Here is a 17,581-nt window from a genome sequence, read left to right as displayed (position 1 = left end):
TGTTTATTGCGAACCGAGCGTAGGTGTTCTGCAAAGCGGTCCCCGAGCCTCCGCTTGGTTTCCCCAATGTAGAGGAAGCCACACCGGGTACAGCGGATGCAGTATACCACATTGGCAGATGTGCAGGTGAACATCTGCTTGATGTGGAAAGTCTTCTTGGGGCCTGGGATGGGGGTTGGTTTTGCTCCTGTCTATTGAAATGAGCAAATTTTGGTCTCCTTACCTAAGAGAGGATATGCCTGCCATATAAGGAATTCAGTGGGGGGTAGACGGGTCATCCATCGAGGAGAGATTGATTTGACTGGGTCTGTATTCTTTCAAGTTTAGAAGGATGAGAGGGGATCTGATTGAAACATATAAAATTCTAACAGGGCTGGACACTAGATGTTATCCCTGGTTGGGGAGACTAGAACAGCCTCAAGATAAGGGGTAGACCATTTAGGGCGAAGATCAGGAAGTATTTCTTCATGCAAATGGTACTGACCCGATGGAATTCCCTATTACAGAAGACTAGGGAAGGCAAGTCACTGAATATGTTCAAGAAAGAGAGTGATTTTTGCTTTAGATATAAAGGCATCAAGGGGGAGAATGGGAGAATATGGTATGAGATAGAAGACCAGACATGGTATCGAATGGTAGAGCAGGCTCGAAGGGCTGAATGCTCTCCTGCTCCTAATTCTATTTTGCTGTACAGCCTAGGAACAAGTGTAACATTTGAATAGCAGAAATGAGAACATTCTGATTATTGAATTGTTGAGGAAATAATTGTTCCTCAAAGAAGGATGCCTATATTTCAAAGACAAAGACAACATTAGATCTACAGAAGTAAAATACCACAGAAGCTTGAAATCTGAAGTAAAAGCAGAGAATGCTGGGGACTCCATAGACCTGACAAGATCTGTGGGGAGAGGTTTCAAGTCAGGGATCTTTCAACTATGTATCTGCATAGTAATCTAAGAACTGCTGGCGAAACTCAGCAGTTCTGGCAGCATTTACAGAGAAAGCAGAGTCAATATTTCGGTTCGGTGATCCTTCATCAGAAATTGTAGCAGCTAGGCAAAGCTATATATGTTGGAGACAAAGGGTGGGGGTGGTAGTTAAAGGAGTGAGAGTATGGGAGGAGGAGTCCAGAGGGACAGTAAAGCAGCTGGGTAAACAAAGGGGTGGGTGATATTATACCAGGGAGAAAGATAAGCTGATAATGGGGACCATAACTAGGTGTAAAAGGGTTGGCTGTGCTGAAAGCAGTCTGTGATAACAAGGCCTGGGATGTCGAGTTGGCTAAAGGATATGGAAGAATGTGTTCATCTGTTTACTTGCTGTACTCTCCTTTATAGGTGACAATATATAAATATGTTAAGAACTAATTGGCTTATTTATTATTAGTCTGGATGACATGTTATTGGGTAAGTTTTTCTACGTTTTGAAGTAGCTGAGAGGACTGGCTGGAAACCCACAATTTTGATGTAACGCATCATGATAAGGACATTATGCCATTTCATTCATGTCACAGAAGGTTACATGTTCCAAAATATGAGAGACATAGTTGTCTTGTGGAAATCACCTTTCCTGTCAGTATGGATTATAATGTAAGAAGGAAAGTGGAATTCTAACATTTGTGATGGATGAAAGCTGAGTTAATGTTTGTAGCAACTGATTTTAACTGTGTGTTACTACTTCAAAAGCTCTAATAAATTACTTAAACATGATTTCCTTTTCACAAAACTTTGACTGTATAGGAGTAGTCAAAATATTGGAAGAACAGACTTCTCAAATACGTGGTGTTTCACTTCTGTTCATTTACGTAGTTGACCTGCTGAAATATGATAAATCTTTCAGGAGCGTGAGATGTAGAACAGATTAATAACTATATTCATTTAGTGAGAACATTGAAGTATACAAATGTAGGAACATACGAACAAAGTTAGGCCATTTAGCCCTTTTTATAGTTGCAGCACTGCTGAAATAAATGATGGCTCATTTGTTTGTGGTCTCAATGTCACTTTTCTATTGAACTCTCCTTCCCGCTCTCCTCATAACCTTTCACTCATTTGTCTATAAAAAAATTCTATAACACAGCTTTGAATAAATACTAAGACCAGCTGCTCCTCCTCTCTGGGCACAGAATCAGAGAATTCTATATACCCTTTGACACAAGATAAAATCTCACATAATGGGAACCTCTTATTCTTAAACTGTGCCCCCGGCTTGTCGTCTTCCCCACAAGAGGAAGCATCTTTCCAATATCCACCATATCAGGGCCCTCAGAATCTTGGGTTTCGATAAGACCACCACTCATTCTTTTGAACTCCAGTGTCCACAGACACAACTTGTTCAATTTTTCTTTGTAAGATCCCTTTTTAAATAAGATCACTGTGCCCATATGCAATACTCCAGATGTGCACTCTCCAAGGACTTGTATGACTGCAGTAAAATTTTAATACTTTCGTATTCCATTCCCTTTGTAATAAATGGAACATTCCATTTTCTTTTCTAATCACTTGCTGCTCCTGCATACCAAGTAATTGTGATTCATGTACCAGGGCATCCACCTCCTCTGTATCCTAGTGTTTGATAATCTCTCTCCATTTAAATGCTTTTCTTTCTGTCATTTTTCTACCATAATTTGTTGTCCAATCACTTTAACCTATCTATATCTCTTCGTAGAACCTCTACTACCTCTTGATAACTTAATTTCCTACCTTAATGTCATCTGCAAGTTTCATTACCTTGCATTCAGTCCCTTCATCCAGTCATTGATATAGATTTCAAGTAGTTGAGGCCCCAGCGCTGATCATTGTGCCACTCTACTAGTCATGGCTTATCAATCTGAAAAATATCCTTTTTCTTATTCTCTGCTTCTTGTTGGCTAAGCAATCCTTTATCCATGCTAATATGTCACCACTATGTTGTGGGGAAGGTGAAAGCCTGATGGTATTATGATTAAACTATTAATCTGGAAACTCAGCTATGTTCTGGGTACCTGGGTTCAGATCCCATGATGGTAGAACTTGAATTCAATAATAAAAACAAACCTGGAATTAAGAGTCTAATGATGACCATGGAACCATGTTTGATTGTCAGAAAAAACCCACCTGGTTCACTAATGTCTTTTAGGGAAGGAAATCTACAATCCTTACCTGGTCTGGCCTACGTGTGACTCCAAACTCTCGGCAATGAGGTTAACTCTTAACTGCCCTCTGGCTAATTAGGGATGGGCAATAAATGCTGGTCGAGCCAGCAACACCCTGATCTTGAGAGAATAAAACAAATCATGGGCACTGATCCTGTGTTGTAACATTTGATGTGGCACCTTTATCAAATATCCTTTTAGAAATCCAAATACTCCACAGCTACAGGCTCCTTTTTAAAATACACCTTGTATGTTACTTCCTCAGAAAGCTTTCATGAATTACTTAAACATGATTTCTCTCTTTACAAAACTATGCCTTTTTATGTAATTAACCATAAAAATAGATTCTGCCATATTCCTTACAACTGATGCTAGCTTATCTGACCTACATTTTCTTATTTTTTTGTCTTCTTCCTTTCTTGAAGATTGATGTTACATTTGATATTTTATAATCCACTGGAACCCTTTCATAAATAAGGAATTTTGAATGATTATAATCAATATCTCAAGTATCTCTGCAGCCACTTCTTTCTAGTCCTTAAGATGCACACCTCTGGTCCTGGAGACATCAGTGTTTGTCTAATAGTTCTCACAGAACATTCTCCATGCTTGGTGATTGTTTTGAGTTCCTCTCTTATGATTTTACCTCGTGATTTTCTTGGGAAGTTTTCTAAATCTTCAAAGTAACGATATCCCAAATACCTGTTCATTACCTTGCCTTAATTTTCTGGTTTCCATTCAGTTTCCCAGACACTTGCTGTCTAGAGGACCAGCTTTTGCTACTCTTTTCCTTTTTGAGTACTTGAAAAAACCCTTACATTATTTCTATAATATTAGCTAGCTTTCCCTCATATTCTACTTGCTGCCTCTTCATTTTTAAAATCATTCTTTGCTGAATCCTAAAATCTGTCTCATCCTCTGATCTGTCACTGATCTTTGCAGATTTTTCATGTTTCTCTCAATTTGATACAATCTTTAACTTCCTAATTTAGCCTCAGCTGATGCAGCTTTCTCAAAGTCTTGTGTTCTCATTAGGATAAATCTTTCCAGAAAATGATTTAAATGTCTCGTTAAAAAGTTTGCCAGTGCAACTCTACTGTCCTATCTTCTAACCAAGTTTTCCAGTTCGCATCAGCCAAGTCTGCCTTCATACCCTGATAGTTACTTTTACTTATTGTTAAGACATTGGTCTTAGACCCCATACACATTCACTTCAAACTGATGTGAAATTCCACCATGACGAGATCAGTATCTCCTGGTGACTCTTATGATTGTTACTAGTTACTCATGTCATTGTGCAATACCAGATCTAGAATAATTGACTCCCTGGTTGGCTGTAAGAAATCCTGAGTACAGTTTATGTTGTCATTTTCCAGAATACTTTTGTCAATCTGTCACACCTGATAAGAGCACCGTAGTCAAGGCTCACTACTCTGAGCTGTCACAAATGTAAAAATGGCCAATTGAATCGCCAGGATAGTTAATTTGCCTGCCGTCTAGGACAAATGTGAAGACTGTATCTTTTTATTTTTCTGTATTTTTGATCGTGAACTGAAATTATAAAACCCAAAGATTGTGGAAAGTATTGCTGCACTTAGCAGGTTAGTGAAATTCATTGTCACTGCTCTTATACTGCTTGTGGAGGAAGGTTAGTTATAAATGAGCTCCTGCCAGAGAACATGTACAAGTGAGATTCAGTTGGCAACAGATAGCTAATTGGTCTGTAGAGTGGTGATTAGTTGATGAGAAAGACCTTCTACCTGGCAACAACTGTATGATTGGCTCCTAGGTAGCTGAATAATTTGTGGGTGTAAGCAGTATGACCAGAAGCCTTTAGAGCTCTGAAAGGGGAGGTGTTGTCTCTCTCTAGGGGAAAAAAAAATCTGAATAAAAGCTAGTTTTTCCTCCCTCGCAGGTTGCTATAAACTGTGGCTTTTAATCTGTAGCTGAGTGACTTTACACATTGTGAAGCACTCGCTCTGTTCACCCTGCAAGCAATTCGAATGTGCCTGGGGAAGAGAGCTCAACAGACAGCAAGTCTTGACAAGCAAAACGTGCACATCCTGTGGGATAGGAACCATGGCTCCAATATTTTCTTTTCTATCTGTGTGTGTATGTAGGGAGAATTTTATAAGAAGTTAAGAGTTTTGACTAGTAGAGTTATATGTCAGTAGTTCATTGTTGTTCACTTGTACCTATGATCTATTATTTGTAATAAATAGTAATTCTTGATAAGTTCAGAAACCTTGTCCGTGCTTTCTGTCAACCTACATCTGAAAAGACAGGTGTCTTGGGAAATTTTGCAAACTTTGATAAAGTTTTTAACTTTGACTGTGGGAATAGTGAAGTTTGATTTCCAGTCCACTATCCCAGTGAGCTGTGACAAAATGAAATTCACATCAGGTTTTAACAATAAACAAAGGAAAAATCTTTGTTTTTAAAAACAGACTTGTGTTTTAACAAGTGGAAAAATCAATTATTAACTGTAGTTATGCAAACAAACTAGATCCCTTCAAACCTAAATACACTCAATCATTCACAAATAAAATGGCTAAGACAGCCATAGATAGCAAGAACTGCAGATGCTGGAATCAGAGATAACAGTGTGGAGCTAGAGGAACACAACAGGCCAGACAGCAACAGAAGAGCAGGACAGCTGATGTTTCGGGTCGGAACCCTTCTTCTGAGAAGCTAAGACAGCCAGCTCTGCAGAAGTATCATGGGTAGAAAATAGACTAAAAGGACATTTTTTTTTTAAATGTTGTTGCACACCTCCCTTAAGAGAGAGAATACCAATTTTAAATGTTTGATCACAAGGTTAACGAGGCATAAAACAGAAGAAAAGTACATTCACTCAGTTAATTCATTGTGCAGGATTTATCCAATCTGTCATTTAAGTTTTCAAACTATTCCAGCATCTTAATTCTTAATTAAGGAAAATTTCAGCTAGTGTGATATTGGTATGTAGTATTACTTTGACCTCTGTTTATTCTTTGCCCTTGGCCAACTATATGGTGGAAAAATGCTTAGAAACTTTTTTTCTGTAACTGTCCCTTAACCTTTCTCAGACTTTGAGATTTTAGGTCAAGTTATAACTTTCACTTTAGCCAATTCATTACCAAGGAACAAGTCCACTCTGTCCACAGATAATTCTGAACAACAACTACTACCAAGGATTTTGCTTTCACCAAACTATGTTGACACTGCCTAATTATCTCGAACTTCTGCAAGTACCCTGTTGCAACTTTCTTTCTAACAGCTTCTAACATTTTCCCTATGACAGATGTTAAGCAAACTGATCTGTAGTTTCCTGTTTTCTGTCTTCCTCCTCTTTTTGAAATCCAATGGGACCATCCCGGAAACTGAAAATTTTGGACGACTACAACTAATGCATCAACTATCATACTTGTCACTTCTTTTGAGGCCCTAGGATGAAGTCCATCAGGGCTCAGGCATACATTGGCCCTTAACTCCAACAATTTACTCAATATCACTTCTTAGGTGATTGATTTTTCCAGAGTTCGCTCTTCTCTTCCCTTCCATTTTCTGATTAATCGCCATGTTTGGGATGTTGCTTGTATCCACTAGTGAAGACTGATATAAAATACCTACTCAATTCATTGGCCATTTCCTTAGTTTCAATAATGAGTTCTTCAGTCTGACTTTTTATAGGACCAACACTCACTTTTTAAACTTTTCCTCTTTAAATATTTGGAGAAACTCTTTTATTATCTGTTTATATATTTCCGGCCAGCTTTCTCTTGTACTATAATTTTTATGTCTTTGTTAATTTTCTAGTCCGTCTTTGCTATTTCTTATCTTGAACCCAAACTTCTGACGTGACACTTATCTTTGCGTAATTATTTGCTTTTTCTTTTAGATTGATACTGCCTTTCACATTTCTACTTAACCCCCTCTTAACTTGCCTATTTCTACAGCTTGCTCTATCAAGCTAAGGTCATCTCTCAATACTGTAGAAATAACACCTTAATTTACAGAACTACCCCACTACCTTTCTCTAGTTTCCTGTCTTTACAAAACGTCAAATACTTTGTAATGTTCAGCTCCTAGTCGCGGTTACCTTGTGCACATCTCTTTGTAATGGCTATCAGCTCAAGCCTATTCACTTCCATCTGTGCTAAATTCAACTGTTTTCTCTGAATGTTGTGCACACTTAGATACAAAAACCTTCAACGTTGAGTTTTACAGAATGAAGAGACATACTTTGGCCCATCATATCGGCACCTATCATCAAACACCTATCTGCTTTTGTCCCATTTTTCAGCACGTGGCCCATGACCTTGTATGCTATGGCATTTCAGGTGTCCATCTAAATTGTTCTTAAATATGAGGATTCTCATCTGTACCAGCTTTTCAGGCAGTAATGTCCAGAACCTGCCCCTTAATTTGAGCTTATGGCCCCTGCTGTTAATCCCTTTTCCAAGGAGAGAGATTTCTTCCTATCCGTGTCCCTCATAATTTTGTACATCTTAATCGAGTTCCGTTCTCGACTCTAAGGAAAACAGCCTCGGCCTATCTAGTCTGTCTTCATGGCTGAAGCACAGGAAATATCCCCCTCTGTTTTATTTACATTCTTCTTATTATGAGTTGACCAGAACAATGCATAGTACTGCATTCCAGCTATGGTTGAAGTCCTTGAACTTGTATTAAGTGCCTTGACTAATAAAGTCTAGTACCTGAAATATTGTGAAGGAGAAAACAGAGTTAATGTTTCGGATCCAGTGACCCTTCCTCAGAACTCTGAGGAAGGGTCACCGGACCCGAAATGTTAACTCTGTTTTCACCTTCACAGATGCTGCCAGACCTGCTGAGCTTTTCCAGCAACTTTGTTTTTGTTCCTGGTTTACAGCATCCGCAGTTCTTTTGGTTTTTACCTGAAATATTGTCTTAGCCACCTGATCCACCTGTGCTGGTGGCCTTCAAGGATCCAAGGACATGCACACCGAAGACCCTTCAGTCCTCTGTAATTCCCAGGGTCCTACTGTACATTATGTATTCCATAGCAGTGCTAGTCCTCCCAAAATGCATCTCCTCACTCTCTCTGTCTCTTTCCATGCTCTGTTTCCTCTTGGTTTTCTATGATTTGCTACTTTTTTTTTCTCCTATGTCACCCCCTGGTGCCCCGTCACCACCAATTGGCTCAGCTCAGAGCTGTCTCTGTCACTCGCTAGTTATCTGGCTCTCCAGACTGACTGGCCTAGTATATATCAGGTGAACACTGCCTGCACAGTACACCACCCTTTTTTTTTCCTGTACTGGTGCCGGGGTCTCATGAATGAATACCCACTTCTCCTGCACCCGTTTTTGAGCCGTGCATTCATCACTCTAATTTTATTTACCTATGCCAGTTTGTTTATGGTCAGGTGATAATCCAGAGATTATCTTTTGAGGTTCTGCTTTTTTTTTATTTTGACACTGTTCTCAATCCCTATGTAAAATTCTTTCGTTATCCTATCCGTGATTCATAGACACATGTCTACCCCACAGACCATTGGAACTGGATCCTTTTCGTCCTACTGATGTTTCTGTCCAGCCCTGAGCAGATGGTCTTCTGTATTTTTACTATTGCCTCCTGTGTCTAATCCCCAACTAAACTATTTTCACCTGCCATTTACTGTTCTACTACTACCCCCCACAAAACATGCACAGTTTTCATGATGCCATGATCAACTCACTCATCTACATTGCAGACCCCACTCTCATCCACACAAGCTGCATGAACCTCAAACATGTTAGTCATTCACAAGGCTGAGAATCTTCCACTATCATCATAATCTCCACAGCTTTATTTGCGGTCACATCCTGCTGTGCCTGACTCTATAACAATTCAGACAACCCTATCCCAAAAGGTGACTGCATCCTGGTAAGTTTTCTTCCTCCTTCATCCCTTGCAGTACGCAGCTCAGCCTCCAGCTTAATGGCTCAGCCAAAGGCCTTTGAGCCTCACCTGCTTACTGCAGATGTGATCCTTTGATCTGATTTGGGTATTAATCAGTTTTCACTTGCTCTTTGATTTTTACTATATATCAATGACATTTGATTTGTCAAGTTATGACTGCTGCACAGGTTATCAACTTTATTTGCTTTGACCACCAATCAGAGGTAAGTTAGTGCGAGCTTTTTGTACAAAGGCAAAATACTGCAGATGCTGGAAATCTGAAGTTACAAGTGAAAATGCTTGAAATAGAAGACCAGGTAGCATCTGTGGAGAAGGAAACGGTGTTAACAATTTCAGATTAATGGCCTTTCATTGGAATTAATGAATAACTGGAACGTTAACTCTTTTTTTCTTTTTTTTTTCCCCCCTACAGATGCTGCCTGACCTACAAAGAAACGGAGCAAATCTGTGAAGTTGTTTCTAACTAATTTACGAGGAAGCATATGTCCACAAGGTGAAAAATTTAAGAATTGGAATAGAAAATATCTAATGATTATTAGTAGTTAATGTACATATAATGTTCGAATAAGAGAGTTATTGAGTAAGAAAATTGAAATTTAAATTCCACCCTGAATTTCCAGAGTAGAAAAGCATTTGAGCTCTCAAGGTTCTTTTGCAAAGCTTAGTCATATTATCCCATTTAAAAGTACATTAGTGTAAATAATATACCAATCATCCAACAATAGTATAAACTCAATTTCACAGAATAATTAATGGATGAAACCCCTTGCCATTTTATTTACAATTCATGTTTTCCCCAGAAAGCCATGTGATCTTTTCTTGAACTTTGGCCATTTGACATTCCCTTTCTGCAAATACCTTGCTTCTATATATGGGTGGAAGCTAAATGTGTGGTGTATCATGTGGCAAAAACATTTTAGAAAAATCTGTGTATGTTCTATATTTGTCTCTTGCTTCTAATGTGCAAGTTTATGCATTCTGTCAGGTTCTGGAAAAAAGAAAACGTTTCTTCCTTTTATCCACAGTCTTCAATGATTTTAAAAAGTTGACATTACTCAAATGTGTTTAGAACTGCAATTAAAATGATTTCCCAGGAAGTCATGCTGCTTTCGTTGGTCATATATTTGATAGCAAAGGGATAGTTTGGAGATTAATTACATCATTTTCTGTTCTCACTAAATGCTAAGCAGAAATAACCTGAAAAGAATAGAAATACAGACCTGCTGTATATTAATCTCTGATTGGTACATGCTGCACAAAAATCCTTCCTTGTTCATGGCTAGAATTAAATGGCAATCAGTTGTTGCATTGATGTGCATTTAGCTGCTCCTGTACATAGGCTGCATCCAGGTTTCAGTTTTCCATCCTGTGGGGAAAAGTAATATTACTCTGTAGATACACCGGAAGCTTTGGTATATATGCAAGTGCTGTCTATATGCAAATTAACATGTAGATACATTTTTGCTTTAGGTTGAGTTATAAGTCACTTTATTAATGATGGTTTTGTCAGATATTCAAACTAGCTTGTTAATATTGCAAGCTTATGTAACTAAAATTGTGTAAGCATGGTTAAATTTTTTTGAATGCCAGAATGTTGCTATTCCAGTAAATTGGGTCACAGAAATTTAATGGCTTCATTATTAGTGGTTGCTAACATTCATCTCTAATTATGGGTATCATTTTATGCAAATTAGAAATTTTGCAAGGTTAGTTTAATATAGATTAACCCACTTAATCCCTGATTGATTCAAGGATATGAATTACTTTGTGTTATTTGTTGAATTGTGATTAGACTGTACGAGGAGAGTTGTTTTATTAGTTAAATGAAAAATCAGAGATTTATACTTCATGTTTCGAATTGTTTGCTGAAAATAATACAAGTATGTCTTTTGGTCTCCAACATGATAGGAATTTACAGTTTTTTTTAAGCATTATATATACGTGCTTCCTGTAGAAATACTAATATTATTTAGCATCACATGCGTTTTTGATTTTTCTTCTGTAAAAATTTGTTTTTAGTTGTCAGGCAAATCAAGCTTTATGCTTGTATTAATATATACACCGCAGATATGGTCATTGTCAGCAAAATGTTTTTAATTCTCTTCTCTCATTTTTATCAAGATCTGGATTTTAAAAAGAAACTAACTGCCTAAAAGTAGTAATACCTAACCAGTTTTTGCCTTTCACCACAATTAATCACAATGAATTGTTGTCCTGCTCCATGGAACTGCCTTGGCTCAACTATTTCAATATATCTGAGCTTAGCTAACATATCACTGAAAAGAAGGATTTCTTTTAATTTTACAACTGCACTTCTGCAGTTACCTTAAAAAGCTATATACAAGGTTTGTTGGACCGTTTGATCTTTTTGCTTGTCTATATGTTACGTTTTGCTTCTGTGTATTAAAGTAAACAACTCCTTTACATCTCTTGATTTGCCTCATCGCTATAAAATTCTGATATGCAATCTTTGATGAATCATAACTTTCCACTTTCTTAGCGTCAAGACAAAATCATCAGTTTTGGCTTCACTCGCAACCTTTGCTTTGTTGGCATTGATGTTTCCTCCTCCTCCCAGCTGTTGTTTAAGTTCAATCAGAATTGCAGACTTGATATGTATAAGAGCTGTTGTGACTACTGTCTTCATAATGCATCGCTCTCGAGTTTTTTTTTGCTGAGTTACTTCTATTTGTCTTCCATGAACTCAAGCTTGACAAATAGTTATTGCATGCATCTCTTGCATCCTAAGTTTTCTGTACTTGTCAGTACTGTTTTCACTGACCTATAATGCCTCCTCACCTTGCGATGTATTGAAGATATATCCTTTAAATGTCCTTGTGGGTCTCTACTGCCCCACCTCCCACCCCCAAAAAAAACCCACCATCATTGCTCCTCACCCCAGATTGACCACCTTAAAACCTTCTCAAAATCTGTCACTTCTGTCATGGTTTTCATCACTCATAATTTTTAACTTTATTGCTGTGTTCTTTTTCCTTGCATTTACCTGTGAAGTGCCATTGCTGTTCTTTAACTTAAGCATATTATGTTGATCTACTTATAAGAACTGAAGGAAAGCTTGCCTCAGTTCCAAGACAAAGGTGTGCTAAGACATTAATTGGAGATTTGCTGTGTTTATAATTTCATACTAGCATTTCACATGGACAAACACCTTCAGCAGCAAATGGATGGCTCATATCTGTAAAGAGATTGGTTTGACCATCAGCATCAGGAAGATAAATGTCATGGTTCAGAGTGTTGCCACCATCTGATATGCTACTATCTAACATAATCAACAATTTAACCCTTGAGGTTGTAGACAGCTATGCATATCTAGTTGCTGCAATCAACAGTAATCTGCCAGATAATGACAAAATCAACACATTTGTTGCAAAAGCTGCTGCTGTTATTCCCAGGCTGAATAACAGTGTGTGGACCAGCAGTAACCTGACAGATAACATCAAGCTGACAGCATAACAAGCATTCGTCCTCTGCACACACGTCTACAGTGTTGAGGCTGGACAACATATGCTAGGCAGGTGAAAGACTGATTAGATTCCACCTTGTTCATCTGAGAAGTATGTTTGGCATCCCTTGTCAGCACGGGGTCATCAGCTCATGTACTGGAGCTAATTTCATCAGTGTGCATGTGTTGCTAAGCCAACAACATCTGCACTAAAGAACCAGCAGTTTCACTGTCAGACGTTCTCTATCTTTAAAATGGCAGGACATGCATAAATGCAAATTAGGAGCATGTGGTTAGGAATTCTTGGAAAACATTGTTACATATTTTTGTTCAGTATAACTAAATTGAATCTTTTATTTAAAGTTTTAACCTTTCTTTTAATTTTATTGTTATAGATCTTATGCCCAATGATAAATCCTCAGCCTAGAAGACAAAACAAAATTAGAGCTAAAAATATACACAAATTTTGTGTATATTTCATTGGCTTTCTTTTTATTGGTAAATATTGCTGATTGTTCATGCATGATTTGACATTTTTATATGTCATTAAGGTTTGCTTATTGTTGATTTTCTTCTTGCCTCTGTCTCCCTCGATGTGGAAAGTAGGACTTGTCACCCTTTGATTTCTGTAATTAGTGTTTTGCTTGTAATTTACTTTTCCATGATTAAATATTTTGGCCAATTGAATGCAAGTATAAAACATACTTTTGCAAGCAAATGCACAGGCATGATACATAGATACTGTGTTCTTAAAATAACTAGTTCATCTTTCATGACCTTACTCTCAATGTTGCACGGAAGTAACAGGGATAGGAGATGAGGCTGTTGATTTGCTGGAAGCCAAAGTGTTGAAAGTGTAAGCTAGAAACCTCAACCTGAAGAAAAAATTAGACAGTGGCAGAGCAAGAAATTGTACATTTATAAAATTGCTTTTGAGTTATCCATAATTGAGTAACTGGCATAATGTATTTTCATACAGAGTTTTCACTAAGTGTGGACGCAGGAATTTAAAATAGAAAAGTCACAATATGAAAATGTGACAATCAACTTTAAATCATCCAGACAGCAACCTTATCCGATGCAAGCCATGAATATATAAGTTTAATTGATAATGATGGATAACTAATTTAAGTTGTACAATGCATTTGTTAAATATTCATGCTACACTGCTGTTGGCACAGTTGTACGTTGATTAGATATGTCACTTTTTTTGCTTTTAGTTGGAGTCCCTGTACTTATTGTTAAATATGTTTGTGACCTGTTAACAGTTTTAAATAAAGCTATGAAGTGTGATGGTTCTCATATTGTTTTTCTGCAAAGGGTTGGTTCTGATGTCCCAAGCCAGTGTTTTGGTTAACTTGGGAGATGCTAAATTGAACAATTAGGAATCTGATTTAAAACAAAACAAAACAAAAATGAATCAATCCGAAATAATACCATAAAAGGTTTTGCCCAAGAGCAACAGTGATGGCTGCTAAATATTCAGTTGATTTTAATGCTTAGTACATTGTTTTAAAATAGAAGCAATTAACCACATTCTCCTGTGACATCTTTAAGCAGGTCCATTTAATTAGAGAACAATTTAAAAATGCCTTGGGCAGATAGTACTTGCACTTCCAGTTTACGCAAAAAGCAGTTTTGTAGGATAAGTTTGGCTATATTTTTAACGAGATCAATAAAATCCCTTACAATCACTCTTCGTTCCGACATTGCAACATGTTCATTTCACTCTTCCTGATTTTAATAGAAAATAAGTACTTGCAGGGGAAAGAAGCATTAGGAGAATGATTTGGTTTTTTTTCAGTAAGTTGCTGGGAAAGGGTTTAAAAGCATTTTCCTAAATTAACAAACTTGGAAATTGCTGCAATAACTCAGCAGTTCAGGCAGCATCTGTGGAGAGAAAGCAGTGTTAACATTTCAGCTCCAGTGAACTTTCTGTAGAACTGCTGAGTTTTTCCAACAATTTCCAATTTTGGTTCTAATTTCCTGCATCTGCAGTTTTGTTTAAAATCACTCTTGAGCCCAGTTTTCCCTCAAACCAGAGTCTGCTCACTTATGCAATCCTTCCCTTTATCTCTGGCTTCAGGTCCTAAGATTTGCAGCTGTTTGTTTTTCCCACCTGCAGCCCATCCATTTATCCCCTCTCACTCTGTCTGAGCCAACTTGGTTTGTGTTGCTTTAACAACCTCTCTAGTTCTATAAATTTCACCTCCATCTTCTTGACAGTAGACCTTATGGAAAAAGTAATTAAGATATCGAATTGAATGATAAGGGTCTCAGAGGCACTTGAGCCACACAAAACAGAAAATAGTGAGATAAGACTGGGGGGTGAGGGGGGTTGGGGGGTTGGTGGGGGCAATGTGGGAAAAGAAAGAAAAGTAAACACTGAAAGATTCCAGAAGTCATCACTGGAATACTTAGACAATGGGGCACTTTTTTTTTCCTTGATGGATTCTATTGTGCTTCTACTGCATGAAATGGAGCAGTCTGACACTGTTAGATCAGATCTGAATGAACTGAGAGATTGATCAGACCAGACTGTAATTACAATTATATTTCCTCAGCACCTTTACAAAATGCAGGAAGGGGCAAATGAGTTTGAAAGTTAATCATGGTGTTATTGAATGGTGGAGCAGGCTCAAAGGACCAAATGGCCTACTTCAACTCCTATTCCTTAGACCATAGGAACAGGAATAGGCCATTCAGTCCCTCGAGCCAGCTCCACCATTCAATAGCAACATAGCTGAACTGACATTTCTCATGTTCTCTTTCCTTCCCTTTCCACAAAACCCTTGATTCCTCTTCTGCTCAAGAATCTAGCTGTCTGAGCCTTAGATATGTGTAAGGACTTGCCTTGCCACAGAAAGCTATGGTGGGTGTTCCAAAGATACTCGATCCTCTGAAAGAAGAAATTCCCCCTCATCTCGGACTTAAATTGGTACTCCTTAATTCTGAGACTATACTATCTGGATCTAGACTCTCCCATGAAGGAAAACATCCTGTCAGTATTTACTGTGTCAAACCCCGTAAGAATGCTATGTGTTTCAATGAGATTGCCCCTCATTCTTAAAAAGCACAATGAGTAGAGTCCCAGTCTGTTTTATCTTTGCTTGTAATACAATCCCTCCATACTGGAGAACAGCCTAGTGAACCTTCACTGAACAGTCTCTAGTAAAATAATACTTCCCCTTTATTTAAGGGGACTAAACTACTTAGTGTATTCCAGATGTGGTCTCACCATTACCATGTACAAATGCACTAAGAATTTTCTACTCTTTCACTCCAACCCCCTTGAAATAAAGGCCAGCATTGCATTTTTCTTTTATTCACCTATTTTTCTAATCAGCCTGTTGAGAGATTTTTTTACACCTCTGGACCAAGTGGGACTTGAACCCAGGCCTCCTGGTCTAGGGTTAGGGACACTGCCATTGCACCGTAAGAAGGCCTGTCAAACTTACTGCACATGGTATTCCCAGGTGGTCTACCAGCCAAGTACTAACCAGGCATGAAGTCTGTTTAGCTTCTGAGATCAGACAAGTTTGGGCATTTTTAGACTAGTATGGCCGTAGACCAAACAGTCACCCAAGGGTGGAATTGAACCCAGGTCCCCGGTGCTGTTAGGCAGCAGTGCTAACCACTGAGCCATAGTGCTGGCCATTGCCAACATTCCATTAGCCTTCCTGATTACCTGCTGCACCTGTGTGCTAATTGTCTTTCATGCACATTTGCCCTCAAGTCCCTTTGGCATGCAGCTTTTTGCAGTTTTTCTGTGTTTACATAATACTGTTCTTCTGTGAGTTGGCATGTGGCTCAATAGTTAGCACTGCTGCCTTACAGTGCCAGTTACCTAGGTTTGATTTCAACCTGGGACGATTGTCTGTGAGGAGTTTGCGCATTCGCCATGTGTCTGCGTATGTTTCCTGCCACAGTCGAAAGATGTGCAGTTTAGGTGGATTGGCCATGCTAAATTGCCCATAGTTTCCAAGGATGTGCAGGCTAGGTGAGTTAGCCATCGGAAATGCAGGGTTACAGCGATATGGTAGAGGGTGGGTTTGGGTGGGATGCTCTTCAGAGGGTTGGTGTGGACTCAATGGCCTACTTCCACACCATAGGAATTCTATGTTTCTGTGAAAGTAAAAGCTTTACATTTTCCCCAGTTTATACTGTATTTGCCAACTTTTGACCATCGTTCTTGTCCTCAGGATATCCCAAAACATTAAAGTACATATTGACAGACAGTAATTGTTGCCACATAGGTAAGCACAAGGGTAAAATTAGGCACTGCAGTATTTTACCAATAATGTGTTAAATGAATGTGAAGTTAAAGCAACAATATTGCTCAACTTTTTGAGAAAATGATTTTGTAATTCTTGTTTGCCCTGTGAGGGGTAGATGATCATGTTTTTCATCTGCCATGTTCAGTCAAATTTTGATGGGTGCTTTGACAACTGTTAAGGTTGATATGCATCTGCATTGAGGAAGAGAGCATTTTTTAAAAAGTGAAATCTATGGAAATAAGTGAATTTTTAATTTAAATATATCTGGGTTTTTAAAATTAGACTTCTGACTTTGATTTGTGTGCGTGTTTTCAAACTGAAAACCATAAGAGCGATCCACAAATGTTTACAGAATTCTTTCAATCTTGTTACCAGCACCTTATTTCTGCTTTTCTATACAATCCCGCAGTGATAGTATAGTTTGCTTTTGGGTGGCAAAGTTTAGACAAAGGGCTTCCTGAAAGCATTTGCAGATCCCCATACATACAAAATAAAAAATCTCTTCAACATGAACAAACAATACACCAAAAGGTGTTACATTACATGCACATAGGATGAAAAGTTTTTTGCCAGTTGACCTGTGCTGATCTCTGATGTCTGCTTCAATGAACAAGATATACTCTGTAAGTTGGACATGTTTCACAGGCTGAGACCAGACCAGGAGTAGAAAAATCTTCTGTGTGCATATGTTGTTTTTCAGGGAAGGACTTTATCAATTTGTGGTATTAATTTTAGATATATAGTGACTTTTTTTTTCCTCCCTGCCACTTTATTTATCCTAGTATTAA

At 38.1% G+C, this 17,581-nt stretch overlaps 1 long non-coding RNA gene across 1 annotated transcript in view; it reads left to right on the top strand.

Annotated features, from left to right (window-relative positions):
- The window catches only part of LOC125485223, a 35,022-nt gene extending 21,208 nt beyond the window's left edge, over positions 1-13,814 (top strand). Inside the window, exons 2-3 of the long non-coding RNA XR_007263961.1 lie at positions 9,466-9,546; positions 13,496-13,814. This is a non-coding gene — a long non-coding RNA (uncharacterized LOC125485223). The remainder of the gene's footprint in view (positions 1-9,465; positions 9,547-13,495) is intronic.
- The last annotated feature ends 3,767 nt before the right edge of the window (positions 13,815-17,581 follow it).

The sequence above is a fragment of the Rhincodon typus genome, chromosome 17 (genome assembly GCF_021869965.1).
Source record: "Rhincodon typus isolate 14 chromosome 17, sRhiTyp1.1, whole genome shotgun sequence".
Lineage (NCBI taxonomy): Eukaryota > Metazoa > Chordata > Chondrichthyes > Orectolobiformes > Rhincodontidae > Rhincodon > Rhincodon typus.
This window is presented reverse-complemented; position numbering and strand designations above follow the sequence as displayed.